We start from the raw sequence: 17,099 nt of genomic DNA, 5'->3' as shown, positions 1-17,099 counted from the left end.
AACTATGTCAGTATTCAGAGGAAAAACATTAGGAGTACTCTGAACAGCACATGCAAAGTTCTCAGAAGGGGAACTTTAAAACAAGACAAACTCAGACTGTCCTAAACAGAATCATTACATCCTCTAATCCTATTCCTATATTCTTCAGTTTAGTAGATGGTAACCTCATCAAGTGCCTTGCCCAAGTCAGATACTGCAGGGCATTAGTCAGATTGGCTGTGTGCCTCCTCCACTACACTGGATGCCCTGAGGCCATAAACTGTGTCTAGCTTATCACCATGGATGTGGCACCAAACACATCATCTGGTGCAGATGAGAATGACAACATCACATTTCAATAGTTGGTGTTGGCAATTAAGCTCAATATTAGACCTAAAGGTGTCTTGTTTGACTATGTTCAGCAAACACATGATTAGCACTAAGTCTGTGCTAAACTCTCTTTTGGGTGCAGAGGGTATAAGTATGAAAGAGACCCCCTTCTCTGGGAAACTTGGTGTGTCTGTGCTCAATCAAAAAAAATCTCTGGGTGGGAGAGATAAAATAGTGGAGAAGGACCCTAAGTTCACACCCTCTAATGAGCACACCAAATCACAAGTAACTGCTGAACAACCATCTATAAAAAAGACTGGAACCTACCAAGAAAAGAAATTCTACATCCAAAGACATAAAGAAGAAACCCAATGAGACAGAAAGAGGGGCACACTTGCAATATAATTAATTCCCCAGGTGGGCAACCCATAAACTAGATAACAATTGTATCACAGAAGTTCTCCCAGAGGAGTGAGAGTTCAGAGCCCCATATCAGGCTCCCCACCCTGGGGGTTTGGCATTGGGGGGAGGGGCCCCTAGAGCATCTGGCTTTGAAGACCAGGAGAGGTTGAGTGCAGGACCTCCACAGAACTGGAGGAAATAGAAATTCCACTCTTGGAGAGTGCACACAAGGTCTAGTGCTCACCAGGACCCAGGGCAAAATCAGTGACATCATAGGAGCCTGGATCAGACTTACCTATGTGTTTTGGAGAGTCTCCAGCTGAGGCAGGGGTAAGCTGTGGCTCACTGTGGGAAAAGGAAACTGGAGGCAGAGGTACTTAAGAATATTCATCAGCATGAATTAGCCTGGAAATCACCCATGAGCCAATCCTACTCATGGCGCCAATTGTCTCGCTGTTCACACTGTGTGCACTGTTCGCTAAACCCAGGGTAAGCAAGGCGCGGGTTAAGAGGCTGGAAAGAGACTCAAGGAACTTTAGGAATTGCAGACATATTTACTCTTTCCTGACTTCTCTGGTGGCTCAGAGGGTAAGGCATCTGTCTCCAATGCAGGAGACCCGGGTTCAATCCCTGGGTCAGGAAGATCTCCTGAAGAAAGAAATGGCAACCCACTCCAGTATTCTTGCCTGGAAAATTCCTTGGATGGAGGAACCTGGTAGGCTACAGTCCATGGATCGCAAAGAGTCGGACACGACTAAGCGAATCCACTTTCTTTTATTCTTTCCTGGCTGGCATGGCAGCCATAACACAGTCTCTCTCTTGGCTGATGCAGCAGCCATAGCAGCATCCACAACATAACCATAATGTAGCTGTTATACAGAGCCATAGCATAACCTCATATAACATAACCATGATGTTGCTCCAGTGTAACCCCAAAGAAGTAGTAGCTAGGGCTTTCATGGTGAAGCTTATACAGGGGTACTGCACAAAGTAGCCATAACCAAATGAGTACCTTGTAATGCACATGTGCAGTGCTATAAGTGATCTCAGCTATTACATAACCGTGCAAAGTCATTGTTTACAGAACATGGGGCAAGAGGGCATGAGAGCATGGGGTGAGAGAGCCTGACTGGCACCATCTTGCTAATTTCCCCACACCTACTTTTCTAACTTGTTTAACTTGACATAACCATCAAGGCCATCCTCCATGAATCTTTGATGCCCCTCCCCCTCCCCCTGGAGAGAAGGAATCTTTTCATCTGCAGTGCTCCAGATCACCTTTGCTAGACCTCTAGTCTACCTTTCAGCTCCTCTCAGAACTCTATCCCCAATTTCCCCCTTCTCCCAGAATGTTATCACTGTACCCACTTCTCCCAATGCTTATCACCAGGCCTGCCATAGAGGAGGTGCCCATGGAACATTTGGGGAAGAAAGAAATGAGCACTGTAGTCATGTGAATCAGTCTATGTTTATAGAGTTGCCTCTAAACAGCCTGCACATCTGTTCTCATGGGTTTTTCACCACAGGAACAAGGTATTGAGCAGCAGAGAGATTATCTCCACTTTGTAGGTGAAGAAACTTAAGGACATATTCTTGCTCTCCACCACCAGCCCCTGTAGTGACCAAACAAGTTGATTGTGTGTCAGTCTGCATGTATAATGGGGGCCTGGAGGGCACTCTCTTCAAGAAAGCAGTTTGAGGTATAAGTTTATGCCCACACTTGGTCTTGCCATAAATTGTTCCTGGGGAGGAGTGGGCCATACAAACAAGGAGCTGTGCCATCCCCCATAACCTCCCTTCTACCTTAATGTGCATATATACAATCTTCACCTGAGACTTAGAAATATCAGCACCAAGAAGAAGTGCACCCATCTGGGACCTCTTTATCATGTCAAAAATTATTTTCATTTTCTGCAATCCCTATTTCTTTTGGGCCCAGCCCAATGTCAAATACTTATCAGTCCCAAATCTGACTGCTGTGGAATATTGTTGGTAGCTGGGTAGAGGATATTGAGGACTAGCTCCTCTGACAGGAGCAGTGCATCAGTGCCCCTCACCTCAGTGTTATTTCAAGCCCACCACTTTACTACTCTGTACATCTCATCTTCCTGCTCCCACAGCTGAAACTATCCTGGCCCTGTGTTTCCCTGGACTCCAGATTTAGAAACTGTCTCCTCCAAATTGTAGTCTTTGGTCTACTCCAGAGAATCAAGGTTCTGGGTGAAATGGGAACAGGTGGCAGGCAACCAGAGGCATGGGGCAGTGAAGAAGTTTATGAAGGAGGTACTGGGAAAAAAGACACCTCCAAATCAGGTCCAATAAATGAGAATCAGGGCTTTACAGAGCAGGAAATCACATCTCCAGGGAAACATTACAGTCCAGCCATCTAAATGGGGAAACTGAGGCTAGCCACTTGTCCAACAAAGTTGCACAATGAGCCAGCCGCAGCCCCCTTCTCTCTGACATTTATTTGGACCTAAGATGATGAGAGGAGGTATGATGTTCAAATACTGATGTTTGTTGACAAAGTATAGAATGTCATGGAAAGTCATGTAATATTATAAAAAAATTGAGTTGAACTGTCAGAGTTGGAAGACTCTATATGCTTGACCAGTTTTACACCCTCCTTGTGGAGATGGTGTGATGGTCTGGCCCACAAGATAAAATGGACTGGCTAAGGTCATACAGCAAGTCTGAGGCAGAGCTGGAGCAGATCCCAGCCCTAGCAACCGTGTAACTTCCTTTGGTCCACACACGCAGGGGCAGTAGTCCTCCTCTTACCAGTTTAGCAGCTGGATCTTTTCAAGGCAAATAGAACCCAATAGAGCAACAGACAGCACTCCTTCTGCAATGCAAAAAATGGCAGGCATCCTTCTCTAATCCCTCCCCTCTCCTCAACTGTACCACTTCCGCCCCTCCTCACCCCCCTCCCCTGCTTTTTTAGACATTCACAGAGTTTTAGGGCTGGGCCTTCTGGATACTCCTGAGCTAGTGGTAGAACTGGATTCTTTGTTGCCTCAGCTCACCTGGCCCTGACAGCCACTAATGCCATTTAATGCCCTCAGGCTAGAGACCCAAATTCAGGCTGGCCCCCTACCACATCCCAGACACATCAGCAGCAAGGCTGCTACAGGCCTCCTCATTCCACCTTCAACTTTGACCTCCAGTCTGAGCCCAGACAAGATTTTTCTCTCAATACCCAGGTTTTTCAGGGATAGGGAACTGCACAAAGCCTAGCTCAACATCAAAGGGCTGAGAAGGCCACTAGAGACATTGGGGATCCCCTCAAGTTCCATAAAAAGTGGGAAATTAGGGTGAGAGTCAATCACGGAAACAGGTCTTTACAAAGAAGAAAAGTGAAAGCAGCCCTGGACTGGGAGCCCGGGTCCTGAATTCCAAATCTGCCCCAGTTACTAGCAGGATAGGTGACCTTGGGGAAGCACTCTCTCTTCTCTGGGCAGCAACAGACTTTTCAGTAACTGGCAGAAGCTGGACTCTATGGTCTCTTAAGGCTCCAGTGTGCCGAAAAGGCTGAGGAAGCTGGGACGCTGGAGCTGCAACTGACTTTCCTGGCAGGTGGGTCCCTCTGAGCGGCTTCGGGGCAGGCGCCTGGGGCCTTGATTCTATGCCTAAGGAGGGGGCCGGCAAAGTGCAGGGGGTGCGCTGTAGTCCCCCAGGAACCCCAACCTCTCCACCCCGCCTCTCCCAGAGGGCCTCTCGCTCTGGAATAAACTACCGGTGGCGGCCAGCGCGCCGCGGCCCGATTGCACAGCGGCCACGGAAATAAAAGCGCCTGCAAAAGCGAAACCGGGCTCCAGAGAGCTCCATACTGACGGGACCAGCCCCTGGAGCTTACGGCGTCGCCAAGCAGCTACCCGCCCGGCGTGAGAGGGTGGGGGACTGAGGAGTCCCCGCTAGGGGTTCTGGAGCCTCTCCGCCCCCTGCCAACACCACGCCCGCGCTTATTTGCATTTAAAGAGAAACGCACCAAGGAAAACAGTGGGTGAGTCAGGAAACGCCTTCTCACTGTGGTGATTGGACCACACGCCTGCCAATCAGGAAGCCAATGCCCCACCCTGTGGCTGCGAAGTCCGGGGCGGGGGAGGGGTATGGGGGAGCAGTCCAGAGCCTGGGGAAGGGGACCTGGTGCAGGAGGTGACTGGAGCCACAGCGGCGGCAGGGGCGGCGGTGGCGACGCTCTCAGCCGTAGCAGCCAAGGCTCCAGCTCCGGCCAGTGCGGCGCAAGAGACAAAAACCCGGCTGGAAATCGGACAGGGCCGGGTAAGCATTGCGCGCAGCAGGAGCCTCCGCCTGCCCGCCATACGGTGCAGTGCTCCACTCTGGCCGCCTGGAAAGGAGCTCTAAGGGCTGGGCCGGTCGGCGTCCGGACCGCTCTGCGCTCCCCTTTGGAACCAGCTTTAAGGACTTTCTGGTGAGGGTCAGAGCCATGTCTTCTGAGCGCTAGCGACCGCGGCTAGAGGTGGAAAGAGGAAGGCAGGCCGGCGGGCTATCCTGGGCCATACCTCGGGGCTCTCGGGGGAGGCAGGGGAGGCAACCCGCACGTGCTGCCCTGTGGTCTCATGAGGGGAGAAGCCAACCAGCACCCCCAGCGGTGCTTTTGTAGGCCCGGAGCTCTACAGCTTTGTTGTAGCACATTAGCTGGAACAGCTGTGTTAGACGAGTATCGCTCATCACAGCGGCCCGGCTGCCGCCCCTCCTCTTCCCGGCGCATCTCCTGCCTTTCCCTCTTCTCTAGGGACGAAGCCTACGCGCTGGCCTGGGCCCGACGGGTACTTGCATTGGCGTGGGTTGGGGTATCTACTTTGTCTGTCTCCTCCTTCGAGGAGCTCAATTTGGCCTGTGGGCTGCTCACTTCCCTTTGGAACCTCGGCCTTGAGGCCCCAACCAGCCGCGCCCCCTGCTCCTGGGCTTCCGGGCGCATCTGGCGCCCGCCCCCGCGGACAGAGGGGCTGGCAACCCATCTCTCGGAGTACCTTGGGTTAGGTCAGCAGCTCAAGCTAGTCCTTGGGTTAGAGCTGCAAGGCCGCTTTGTCAAACTCTCCCTCGCCCCCGTGCCTCCCTCCTGTCCCTGCACCCCCTCCCCCGCCCTGCCTCATCTCCTGTCCCCTTGGAGGGTACTGGCTGCGCTTTTCTCTCCAACCTCTGGTTTAAAAATAGCAATAACCATGGTGTGATGTGGTGTGGTGTATGTGTGTGTGGCGGGGGGCGGGGGGGGGGGGCGCGGTTCTGTGCCATAGGTCGGGGAAGCAATTATTGTAGTAGAGAAACAGCCGTTTGGGTGTGTGTGAGAGAGCTAGAGAAGCAGCCAAATCCTCCAACTTCAAAGTTGCTGAAAATACCCAGCCTGCTGGGCCGCTGTCATTGTCTGCTGCAGACACCTCTGACTGGTGACCGTCAGACTTGGCCTAGGCTCTCCCGGCGGTGAGGGGCTGTGCTAGGCGTGCCACAGCTCAGGACAGGCCCTGCAGATCCAGCCTCCATGGGCCAAGCTTGCCTTGGCATGGGCCACGGGAGTCAAGGTGAACCTTTGCCCCTCACACAAATATCTCCTGCAGCTTTACCTGCCTGCTGCATTCACATGGGCTTGATGGAGGGTCCTTCTTTGTTGGACTCCCCACCCACACCTTGGGGAGTCCAGCAGAGCCCCCTCCCTCAGTGCAGCTCCCCTCAGTCGGCCCCACCCACTGCTCAGTCTGCATGGAAGTGTGCCCCTTTCTGTGGACTATAGGCCTTTCTGAGGAGCAAGAGGGAGGGAGCTATCTGTGCTGTGCTGTACTTAGTTGCTCAGTCGTGTCTGACTCTGCCATGCCATGGACTGTAGCCCACCAGACATCTCTGTCCACGGGAGTTCTTCAGGCAAGAATACCAGAGTGGGTTGCCGTGCCCTCCTCAGCGGATCTTCCCAACCCTGGGATCGAACCCAGGTCTCCTGCATTGCAGGTGGATTCTTTACCATCTGAGCCACCAGGGAAGCCCAGGAGCTGTCTAGGGACTTGAAAGGCACTTCTTGGACCTTTAACACACCTCTGAGGGTGGAAAACCCTGTACACTACAGGTCCCTGGCAAAGCCTAGGCACCTATGAGAGGAGAAAATGAGACCCAGTAAATCCCTCACTTTAATGGAAGGCTAGCTGGGGACTTTTGTGACACTAGCAAGAACTGCAAATAGGACAGTACAGTCACCTCCTCTCACTTTGACCAAGCACCAATTCAATCCCCCTACTTACATCTGGGTATCTCTGGTTCAGAGCTGGACATGTCCTCTGCACTGTCTCAAACCAGCAGCCACCCAACATCCCTGCCCTATATGACTCTCCTCCCCACACTCTGACTCACTCACCCTACAGTGTTCAAATTCTCTTCCCTCTCAGCTCTGGGCCTATATCCTTAGTGCCTTTCCATCTCTTGCAATCCAGATGACCTCTTCTTTCTCAGAACTCAGAACTCCTCCAGGCCACCTGCATCCCTTGGGCATTTTCTGGCTTAGGAAACAAACTATAATTAAATTTCCCTGCCTCTACCTTGTTTCCCTGATACCATGAATGTCTGGGTTCTTTCCGAACTTCTTACAGGGGTAAATGAAACCTGAATCTCAGCTGAAGTTCCATGAAACCCTAGCAATGCACAGCGGTAATGAATACTCAGGAAGGACTTAATGTCTGTCAAGCTTTGGAGAAGACCTTTATGTTCCCAACTGGCTCTTGTCCTGATTCACATGAAAATGATTAGAAAAATGATACTCAAGTCTCAGATATTTATTGAGTATACATAATGATGATTGAGAAGGGGAATGGGTTTCATCTACAATTAAAAAAAATAAAGCACAGTGTCTATAAGCTCAGGACCTGCATTGCCCAGTCCCCAGCTAATTCATGAATCTAGAGACAGCTGCCATGGAGAGAGATGAGAGATCTGTGTGTACATGGGGTATTGTCCTGGGAAGCCTCCAGAAATTAGAGGGGTTTTGGTTAGGCAAAGTATAGTTGTATAAGCAAAATTAGGAATGGGAGGGAGTGGCTGGCAAGCAGGATGAGTGAAGTGACAGTCTTTTCTGGTTGAAATTGTATGGCTCCAAGGTAGAAAGGCCCCTTACAATCTCAACCAAAAAATACCCAGAACTTCCAGATGTTGAAGCTGGATTTAGAAAAGGCAGAGGAACCAGAGATCAAATTGCCAACATCCATTGAATCATAGAGAAAGCAAGGGAATTCCAGAAAAACATCTGCTTCATTGACTGTGCTAAAGCCTTTGACTGTGTGGATCACAACAAACTGTGGAAAATTCTTCGAGAGATGGGAATACCAGACCACCTTACCTGCCTCCTGAGAAACCTATATGCAGTTCAAGAAGCAACAGTTAGAACTGGACATGAAACAATGGACTGGTTCAAAATTGGGAAAGGAGTACATCAAGGCTGTATATTATCACCCTGCTTATTTAACTTGTATGCAGAGTACATCATGTGAAATGCTGAGCTGGATGAATCACAAGCTGGAATCAGGATTTCTGGGAGAAATATCAACAGCCTCAGATATGCAGATGATACCACTCTAATGGCAGAAAGTGAAGAGGAACTAAAGACTCTCTTGATGAAAGTGAAAGAAAAGAGTGAAAAAACTGGATTAACACTCAACATTCAAAAAACTGAGATTATGGCATTCGTTCCCATCACTTCATGACAAATAGAAGGGGGAGAAAGTGGAAGCAGTGACAGATTGTATTTTCTTGGGCCCTAAATCACTGCAGACAATGATTGCAGCCATGATATTAAAAGACGCTTGCTCCTTGGAAGGAAAGCTATGACAAATCTACATAGCATATTACAAAGCTGAGACGTCACTTTGCCAACAAAGATCTGTATAGTCAAAGCTGTGGTTTTTCCAGTAGTCTTGTATGGATGTGAGAGTTGGACAATAAGAAGGCTGAGTGCTGAAGAATTAATGCTTTTGAACTGTGTTATTGGAGAAGACTCTTGAGTCTTCTTGGACTGCAAGGAGATCCAACCAGTCAATCATAAAGGATATCAGTCCTGAATATTCATTGAAAGGACTGATGCTGAAACTGGACCTCCAATACTTTAACCACCTGGTCCAAAGAGCTGACTCGCTGGGAAAGACCATGATGCTGGGAAAGATTAAGGGCAGAAGGAGAAGGGGGCAACAGAGGATGAGATGGTTGAATGGCATCACTGACTCAATGAACATGGATTTGAGCAAACTCTGGGAGATAGTGAAGGACAGGGAAGCCTGGCATGCTGCAGTTCCTGGGGTCTTAAAGAGTCAGACGTGACTTAGCAACTGAACAACAGCAACAGCAAGGTAAAAAGGAAATTGAGGCCCAGTGGTGTTGGGTTTCCCAAATGCCAGGTTGTGAAATGGGGTCTGATCTTGAAGGAATGAAGGAAGGGGCCATCAAAGAGTGGGGAATTGGGAAGTTCTGATATTTTTTTGTGTGCAGATATGCCACAATAAAACAGGATTTTAGAAAGGGTTTTAGAATGGGTTCTTAGAAAGGGATTGGAAGAGTGCCATAAGTTGGGCGGGTAAAAAGTCATCTTTGGATCTGGAGGAACTAGGGGAGCAGGCTATCTCTAGAGGGAAACTGTATATTGTCAGCCTCTCTTTGGCCTTGCAGGGGATCTTGGTGGGGTGGCGAGGAAGGACAGAGCCAGGATTCTATATACCAATGTGGTAAAGGCTGAGTGCTCCTTAGTCCTTTGCTGATCATTTTTCTCCAAGCTGGACACGCCTTCGGGAAGCACCAGTTTGGGCTCCTTTTCTTACAGACGGGAATCCCAAGGCCTCGCAAAGCAGCAGAGACTCGCTTAAGTTCACATAGAATTTAGGGAGAGACTTAGCAACTAAACACCACCACCACCACCAACTGCCTCCTATGCAGCTCCTCTTATCCACTGTATCCATTCAGCATAAATCAGTACAAATCACATGAATCAACCCCTCTTCTTACCTCACCCATTCATCAAGAGTGAAAAGAAGCTTGGTTAGCTTTCTAGGAACTCCTCCCCTTTCACGTCTCTTGCTTTTTCAGTCTTGTTCTACAACCTGTCAGGGGCTGAAAGTTTCAGAAGAGAAGTAGTTGAAAGAAGCTGGCAATCCAGTGTTTCTCTCATAGTATAGTGGAGGTGTTAAAAATTCCTCAAGAACTGTTACATTTACACTCTCTGAACCAGAGGATGAAGGGAATGAAAGAAATAGCAACAAGTCTAGCTTCTTTGAAGAACCAAAGAGGAAGAAGGGGTTAGAAGAGAGCTGCCTAGTGTTATTTCTTCAGTTCCCCAGCCTCAAGTCCTGTCCAGGTAGATAGACTGGGTGATAAAAGTAAAGCCCTCGGAAGAGGCATTTCATAGACTTTTGTGTCAGTCATTCTTGGTTTACCCATCTCATGGCCAGGAAGTTCTTTCTCAGATGTAATCTGAGCCTCTCATGCTATACTTAAACCAAGTGTGTGTGTGTGTGTATGTGTGTGTGTGTTGGCAGGTGGGGTTGAGAACAGCTGGCCACCATAGCTCTGCTGCTGCTGCTGCTGCTAAGTCGCTTCAGTCGTGTCCGACTCTGTTCGACCCCATAGACAGCAGCCCACAAGGCTCCCCCGTCCCTGGGATTCTCCAGGCAAGAACACTGGACTGGGTTGCCATTTCCTTCTCCAATACATGAAAGTGAAAAGTGAAAGTGAAGTCGCTCATTCGTGTCCGACCCTCAGCGACCCCATGGACTGCAGCCTTCCAGGCTCCTCCATCCATGGGATTTTCCAGGCAAGAGTACTGGAGTGGGGTGCTATTACCTTCTCCCACCATAGCTCTACTGCTTGACAATTCATGGCAATTTCATGGGCATTAAACCATCTCTTCCACCTTCAACTTCTCTGAATTAAATAATCAGTCTTTCATGTCTCCTTGGTCTTATTTTTCAAACCTGTTCATGTTGCTAGCAAGGCAGGCAGAACCACTGCAGAAGTGCAGGTGCTAGCTGAATGAGGGTGCATTGCTCCCCTGCACCTCCCCTTTTGGGATTAGGGGATAATAAGTACAATGAAGAAAATGGCCTGAGGGAGTTTGGTGGAGTCAGAGGCGGGCATAATGGTGCTGCAGGGGATGGGGATGAGTTGGGGAGCTTTGCAACCTTTCGATCTGCATTTCTTGTTGCAGAGCCTTCACTGCTTTTAGCTACAGTTTTTTTTTTTTTTTCCCCCTGCTGGGTTTCCAAGCAGATACTAACACCTCTTCTCTAGACAGTACCCCTCAACTGGGGGCTGCAGTTCTCCAGAGAGAGGGCTGGGCCTGGCCAGCTTGTGGTCCCTCAAGAATCTGTACATTTCATATATTCATAGGCTAGGCCTAGCACATTCAGAAAAGTAGAGTGTTGGGTGGGCTTGCAGAGGGAGGGTAGAAGTGAGAGGCATATGGAGTGAGGCAGGGCTGCAGTTCACCTCTGTTCTGCAGTGGACCCAACCAGATAGGCATCCAGGCCTCCCAGTGAAGCCTAGAACCCCCAAAATGACATTTCCTCAACATGACTCCTGACTCAGCAGCCACTGGAAAACTAAACACAATACTGTCCTTTCCCCAGCTTCATGCAGCCTGGAGGAAACAGATTCCCAGTCCAGTCTCCCATTTCTAAATGGGAAAACTGAGGCCCAGAACAGGGAAGTGATTTGTTTGCCAAAGGTTACATAAGAGCATAAAGTCCCTGGCCCTCAATTTAATGCTTCTTCCTCTAAGCACACTGATTTGATCCCCTCCCAAACCTCCGTTTCTTTACTGAGGTCTCTCACTTAGGGTATGGTGCATATACAGGATATGGTACATATAGAGGATACCTAGGAAAGTCAGGAGTCTCCATTGTTAACTTGATCCAGCTGTTCCTCTGCAGGCTTTTCTGACTGCCTTATCACATCTCTTTCCCTGGAGTTATCTCCTCTCCTGTTCTTCATCTGAACAGAGGAAGAAGGAGGTATGTTGCCTTTGATCTCACCCTTGCTGAGTTAGTACTGAAATAATGGAAGCCTTATGATTCAGGCATGACACCTTTGAATACATTCCTTTCTAAGGCAGTTTGGGAGCCTTAGAGGAGAGTAGCAAGTAGGTGGTTCCCAGAGCCCTCACCATTCGAGGCAAGCTGGAGAGGCAGGCTCAGTAGCCTGAGGAGAAAGCTGCTGCATCAAGAAGTTTCACCAGGTAAGCCCATTTCTAGGTAGAGGCAGAGTCTGAGTGACCATACCTCCTAGACTGGATAAGCCCTGTATATTTGGGGCTGAGGCTAAGGGCCAGAGAAGTGAGCCTAGGAAACCTGCAAGCGACATGGAGAGAGCAAGTCTTGAAGGTCAGGCAAAGGGAGTTGGCCTTAATCTTGTAGGCAGTGCCGAATAATTTAGTAAGTCAAGGTGTGATGCACTGAAATCAGAGTTGTAAGAAAATGAATCTGGCAAGGGTGTGCAGGATGGATGAGATGGAAGTGGGGAGGCAAGGGGGTGGGATTTCAGTGCTGCAGCAGGAGGGACCAGAGGAAATGCTGTTAAGAGACTTTTGTCATCCTCATCTCAGTGAGGGGAAAGCTGAGGAACTAGAGTGGAGAAGGTAGCTGCAAGAGGCCCTATCACAAGGGCCCTTTATTGAACATCTTCTTGGTACCTAGCAAGTAATCTATCTTTTATATTTTATCATCTCTAATCCTTACTGTGACTCCATATGGTAGGTAGCATTTTCTTCAAAAAGGTTAGGTCTCTTTCTCAAATCTCCAGCCTGAAAGGAGTGACTCTGGCATTTTAGTTTTGGGCTGATAAGCTCTAGCTGAATTAGAATTCAGTTGAACCAACATTGTTTGAGCTGCTGCTCTGTGCTAGATGTGGTGACTGCTGTATAAGATGAAGGAGGCTGCATTCAAGAGAAAAGAACAGACAGGCTGAGGCTGGGGTGAATGAATTACTCATGGCTGAATAAGATAATTCATTTGAGGGGCTGGTGTTGAGGAAATGGGAACAGGGGCTAGAGGGCTCATTTTGGAGTCTATGCTACATCTAGAGTTAGTGAGATGCCCCCCTTAAGAAGAGGTGCCTCCAGGTCCTGAAAAAAAAATGGTTTTGAGAGTAGACTTTGGCTGTGGGCTTTAGAAATGTTAATTCAAATTCCAGATCTTGTAGGTCATTTTTCTTAAACAATAGCTCAAATTCTTTAGTTTCATTTTGTCTTTACCTTTATGTTTGTCCCCAATGGCAGGTTTCTGTTTGGACCTTTGTTTTGGCCCCTCAAACTTATCTCCCAAGGAGAAGAGTAGAGGAACATGTTCCACAGTTTGGGAGTGGTGATAGTGGAGTTTCTGGATAAGAATAATAGCCACAGAAAGCTTTCTGGAATGTTCTAGGTGGGACCAAAATAGTGGTAGCCAGTGAGGACTGGAAATACTGAAGAGAAGGCTCAGCTGGATTGGTACAAGAGTGTGATGGGAGAGGAAGAGGATGGCTCTTACAGGTGTGAGGGGAACCTGCATAGTCCTCACTCTAAGTCTTCTTCCTTGATTAGGGGCCAACACGGTGCAGCAGAGTGGCATAGAATTGAGACTCAGAGGCCTGGAAGTTGGTGTGGCTCTGTCATCATCCCACTGTGTGACCTTTGGCAAGTCTTCTCCCAAGCCTTAACAATTTTTTTCTCTGTGTGACAAGGAGTTAACATCCCCTAGGGAAATGGCAACCCACTCCAGTATTCTTTTTTTTTTTTTTAATGTATTACTTTATAATTTAAGGATAATTATAATATTGTATTGGTTTCTGCCCTATATCAACATGGGTCAGCCATAGGTATACTGTGTCCCTTCACTCTTGAGCCTCCCTCCCACCTCATCCCACCCCTCTAGGTTATCACAGAGCCCCAGTTTGAGTTCCCTGAGTCATACAGCAGATTCCAACTGGCTGTCTATTTTACATATGTTAGTGTGTGTTTCCATGCCACTTTATCCATTCGTCCCACCCTCTCCTTCCTACCACTCTGTGTCCATAAGTCTGTTCTCTATGTCTGCATCTCCATTTCTGTTGTGCAAATAGGTTCATCAGAACCATCTCTCTAGATTTCATACATGTGTGTTAATACATTATATTTGTTTTTCTCTTTCTGGTTTAATTCACTCTGTATAATAGGTTCTAGGTTCATCCACCTCCTTTGCACTGACTCAAATGTGTTCCTTGTTATGGCTGAGTAATATTCCATTGTATATATATGTACCATATCTTCTATATCCATTCATCAGTTGGACATCTAGGTTGCTTCCATGTCCTAGCTACTATAAATAGTGCTGCAGTGAACACTGGGGTACATGTGTCTTTTTTAATTATGGTTTTCTCAGGGTATATGCCCAGAACTGGGATTGTTGGGTCATATGGTAGTTTTATTCCTAGTTTTTTAAGGAATCTCCATACTGTCTTCCATAGTGGCTATATCAATTTACATTTCCATCAACAGTGCAAAAGGGTTCCCTTTTCTCCACACTCTCTCTAGAATTTATTGTTTGTAGATTTTTTTATGATGGCCATTCTGAGACGTGTGAGGTGATATTTCATTGTAGTTTTGATTTGCATTTCTCTAATTATGAGCAATCTTGACCATCTTTTCGTGTGTTTTATTAGTCATCTTTATGTCTTCTTTGGACAAATGTCTGTTTAGGTCTTCTGCCCACTTTTTGATTGGATTGCTTGTTTTTTTCTGGTATTGAGCTGCATAAACTGCTTGTATATTTTGGAAATTAATTCTTTGTCAGCTGTTTCATTTGCTGTTATTTTCTCCCATTCTGAGGGTTGTCTTTTCACCTTGTTTATAGTTTCCTTTGCTGTGCAAAAACCTTTTAAGTTTACCTAGGTCCCACTTGTTTATTTTTGTTTTTATTTCCATTACTCTAGGAGGCGGGTCATGGGACTTCCCTGGTGGCTCAGTGGTAAAGAATCTGCCTGCGATGCAGGAGACACAGGTTCAATCCCTGAGTTGGGAAGATCCCCTGGAGGAGTGCATGGCAACCCACTCTAGTATTGCCTGGAGATTCCCATGGACAGAGGAGCATGGCAGGCTGCAGTCCATTAGGGTAACACAGACTCAGACAAGACTGAAGTGACAAAGCAGCAGCAGCAGTGGGAGGTGGGTCATAGAGGATCTTGTTGTAATTTACGTCAGAGAATATTTTGCCTATGTTTTTCTCTAAGAGTTTTATAGTTTCTGGTCGTACATTTAGGTTTTTAATCCATTTTGAATTTATCTTTGTGTATGGTGATAGGACAGAGTATGCAATGGCAACCCACTCCAGTACTCTTGCCTGGAAAATCCCGTGGATGGAGAGGCCTGGTAGGCTGCAGTCCATGGAGTCGCTGAGAGTCAGACATGACTGTGTGACTTCACTTTCACTTTTCACTTTCATGCATTGGAAAAGGAAATGGCAACCCACTCCAGTGTTCTTGCCTGGAGAATCCCAGGGATGGGGGACCATGGTGGGCTGCCATCTATGGGGTCGTACAGATTCGGACATGACTGAGGCAACTTAGCAGCAGCAGCAGCAAGGTGTTAGGAAGTGTTATAATTTCATTCTTTTACAAATAGCTGTCAAGTTTTCCCAGCAGCACTTATTGAAGAGACTGTCTTTGCCCCATTGTATATTCTTGCTTCCTTTGTCAAAGATAAGGTGCTCACAGGTGTGTGGGTTTATCTCTGGGCTTTAAGATTTTGTTCCACTGGTTTATATTTCTGTTTTTGTGCAAGTACCATACTGTCTTGGGGTTGAGAAGATGGCAACCCATCTTCTAGTATTGTTGCCTGGAAATTCCATGGACAGAGAAGCCTACAGCCCACGGGGTCGCAAAAATTTGGACATGGTTGAGCTACTGAGCACACATACCATACTGTCTTGATGACTATAGCTTTGTAGTATATAGTCTAAAGTCAGGAAGGTTGATTCCTCCAGTTCCATTCTTCTTTCTCAAGATGGCTTTGGCTATTCAGAGTCTTTTGTGTTTCCATGCAAATTGTGAAATTATTTGTTCTAGTTCTGTGAAAAATACCATTGGTAGTTTGATAGAGATTATGTTGAATCTATAGATTGCTTTGGGTAATATACTCATTTTCACTATATTGATTTTTCCAATCCAAGACATGGTATATTTCTCCATCTAATTGTGTTATTTTTGATTTCTTTCATCAGTGTTTTATACTTTCCTATATACAGGTCTTTTATTTCTTTAGGTAAATTTATTCCTAGGATCATTTCCTTAATTTCTCTTTCTGATTTTTCATTGTTAGGATATAGGAATGCAAGGGATTTCTGTGTATTGATTTTGTATCCTGTGACTTTACTAAATTCACTGATTGGTCCTGGTAAGTTTCTGATAGTATCTTTAGGATTTTCTATATATAGTATAATGCCTGCAAACAGTGAGAGTTTTACTTCTTTTCAAACCTGGATTCCTTTTATTTCATTTTCTTCTCTGATTGCCATAGCTAGGACTTCCAAAACTGTGGTGAATAATAGTGACAGGAGTTGGCACTGTTGTCTTATTCCTCATCATAGAGGGAATGCTCTCAGTTTTTCACCATTGAGAGTAATATTTGCTGTGGGTTTATATGGCCTTTATTTTGTTGAGGTAGATTCCTTCTATGCCCATTTTTTGAAGAGTTTATATCATAAATGGGTGTTGAATTTTGTCAAAGGCTTTCTTTCTATTGAGATTATCATATAGTTTTTATCTTTCAATTTTTTTTCTTTTATTTTAAATGTATTTATTTTAATTGGAGGCTAATTACTTTACAATATTGTGGTGGTTTTTGCCATACATTGACATGAATCAGCCATGGGTGTACATGTGTCCTCATCCGGAACTCCCCTCCCACTTCCTCCCCATCCCATCCCTCTGAGTTCTTCCAGTGCATTGGCTTTGAGTACCCTGTTTCACATATGGTAATATACATGTTTTAATGTTAGTCTCTCAAATCATCCCACCTTTGCCTTCTCCCACAGAGTCCAAAAGTCTGTACTTTATATCTGTCTCTTTCACTGTCTCACATATAGGATCACCATTACCATCTTTCTATATTCCATATATATGCGTTAATATACTGTATTGGTGTTTTTCTTCCTGACTTACTTCACTCTGTTTAATAGGCTACAGTCTCATCCACCTCATTAGAACTGATTCAAATGCATTCTTTTTAATAGCTGAGTAATAATTCCATTGTGTATATGTACCACAACTTTCTTATCCATTTGTCTGTCAATGGACATCTAGGTTGCGTCCATGTCCTAGCTATTGTAAATAGTGCTCCAGTGAACATTGGGGTGCACATGTCTCTCTCAATTCGGGTTTCCTCAGTGTGCATGCCGAGC

General features: G+C 46.7%; 1 protein-coding gene across 4 annotated transcripts in view; it reads left to right on the top strand.

Annotated features, from left to right (window-relative positions):
* Positions 1-4,827: 4,827 nt before the first annotated feature.
* The window catches only part of AMER1 (APC membrane recruitment protein 1), a 28,980-nt gene continuing 16,708 nt past the window's right edge, over positions 4,828-17,099 (top strand). For 2 of the 4 annotated variants that reach the window (XR_003509575.1, XM_027533493.1), the window contains exon 1: positions 4,828-4,992. The gene's annotated coding sequence lies outside the window, so the exon portion shown is untranslated. Of the gene's footprint in view, positions 4,993-5,015; positions 5,144-14,824; positions 14,867-17,099 lie in introns of those variants that run through there. The other 2 variants (XM_027533495.1, XM_027533496.1) reach the window with 2 other exon arrangements.

Source organism: Bos indicus x Bos taurus, chromosome X (genome assembly GCF_003369695.1).
Source record: "Bos indicus x Bos taurus breed Angus x Brahman F1 hybrid chromosome X, Bos_hybrid_MaternalHap_v2.0, whole genome shotgun sequence".
NCBI lineage: Eukaryota > Metazoa > Chordata > Mammalia > Artiodactyla > Bovidae > Bos > Bos indicus x Bos taurus.
Note: the sequence above shows the minus strand (reverse complement) of the source record. Positions and strands in the feature narration are given on the sequence as shown.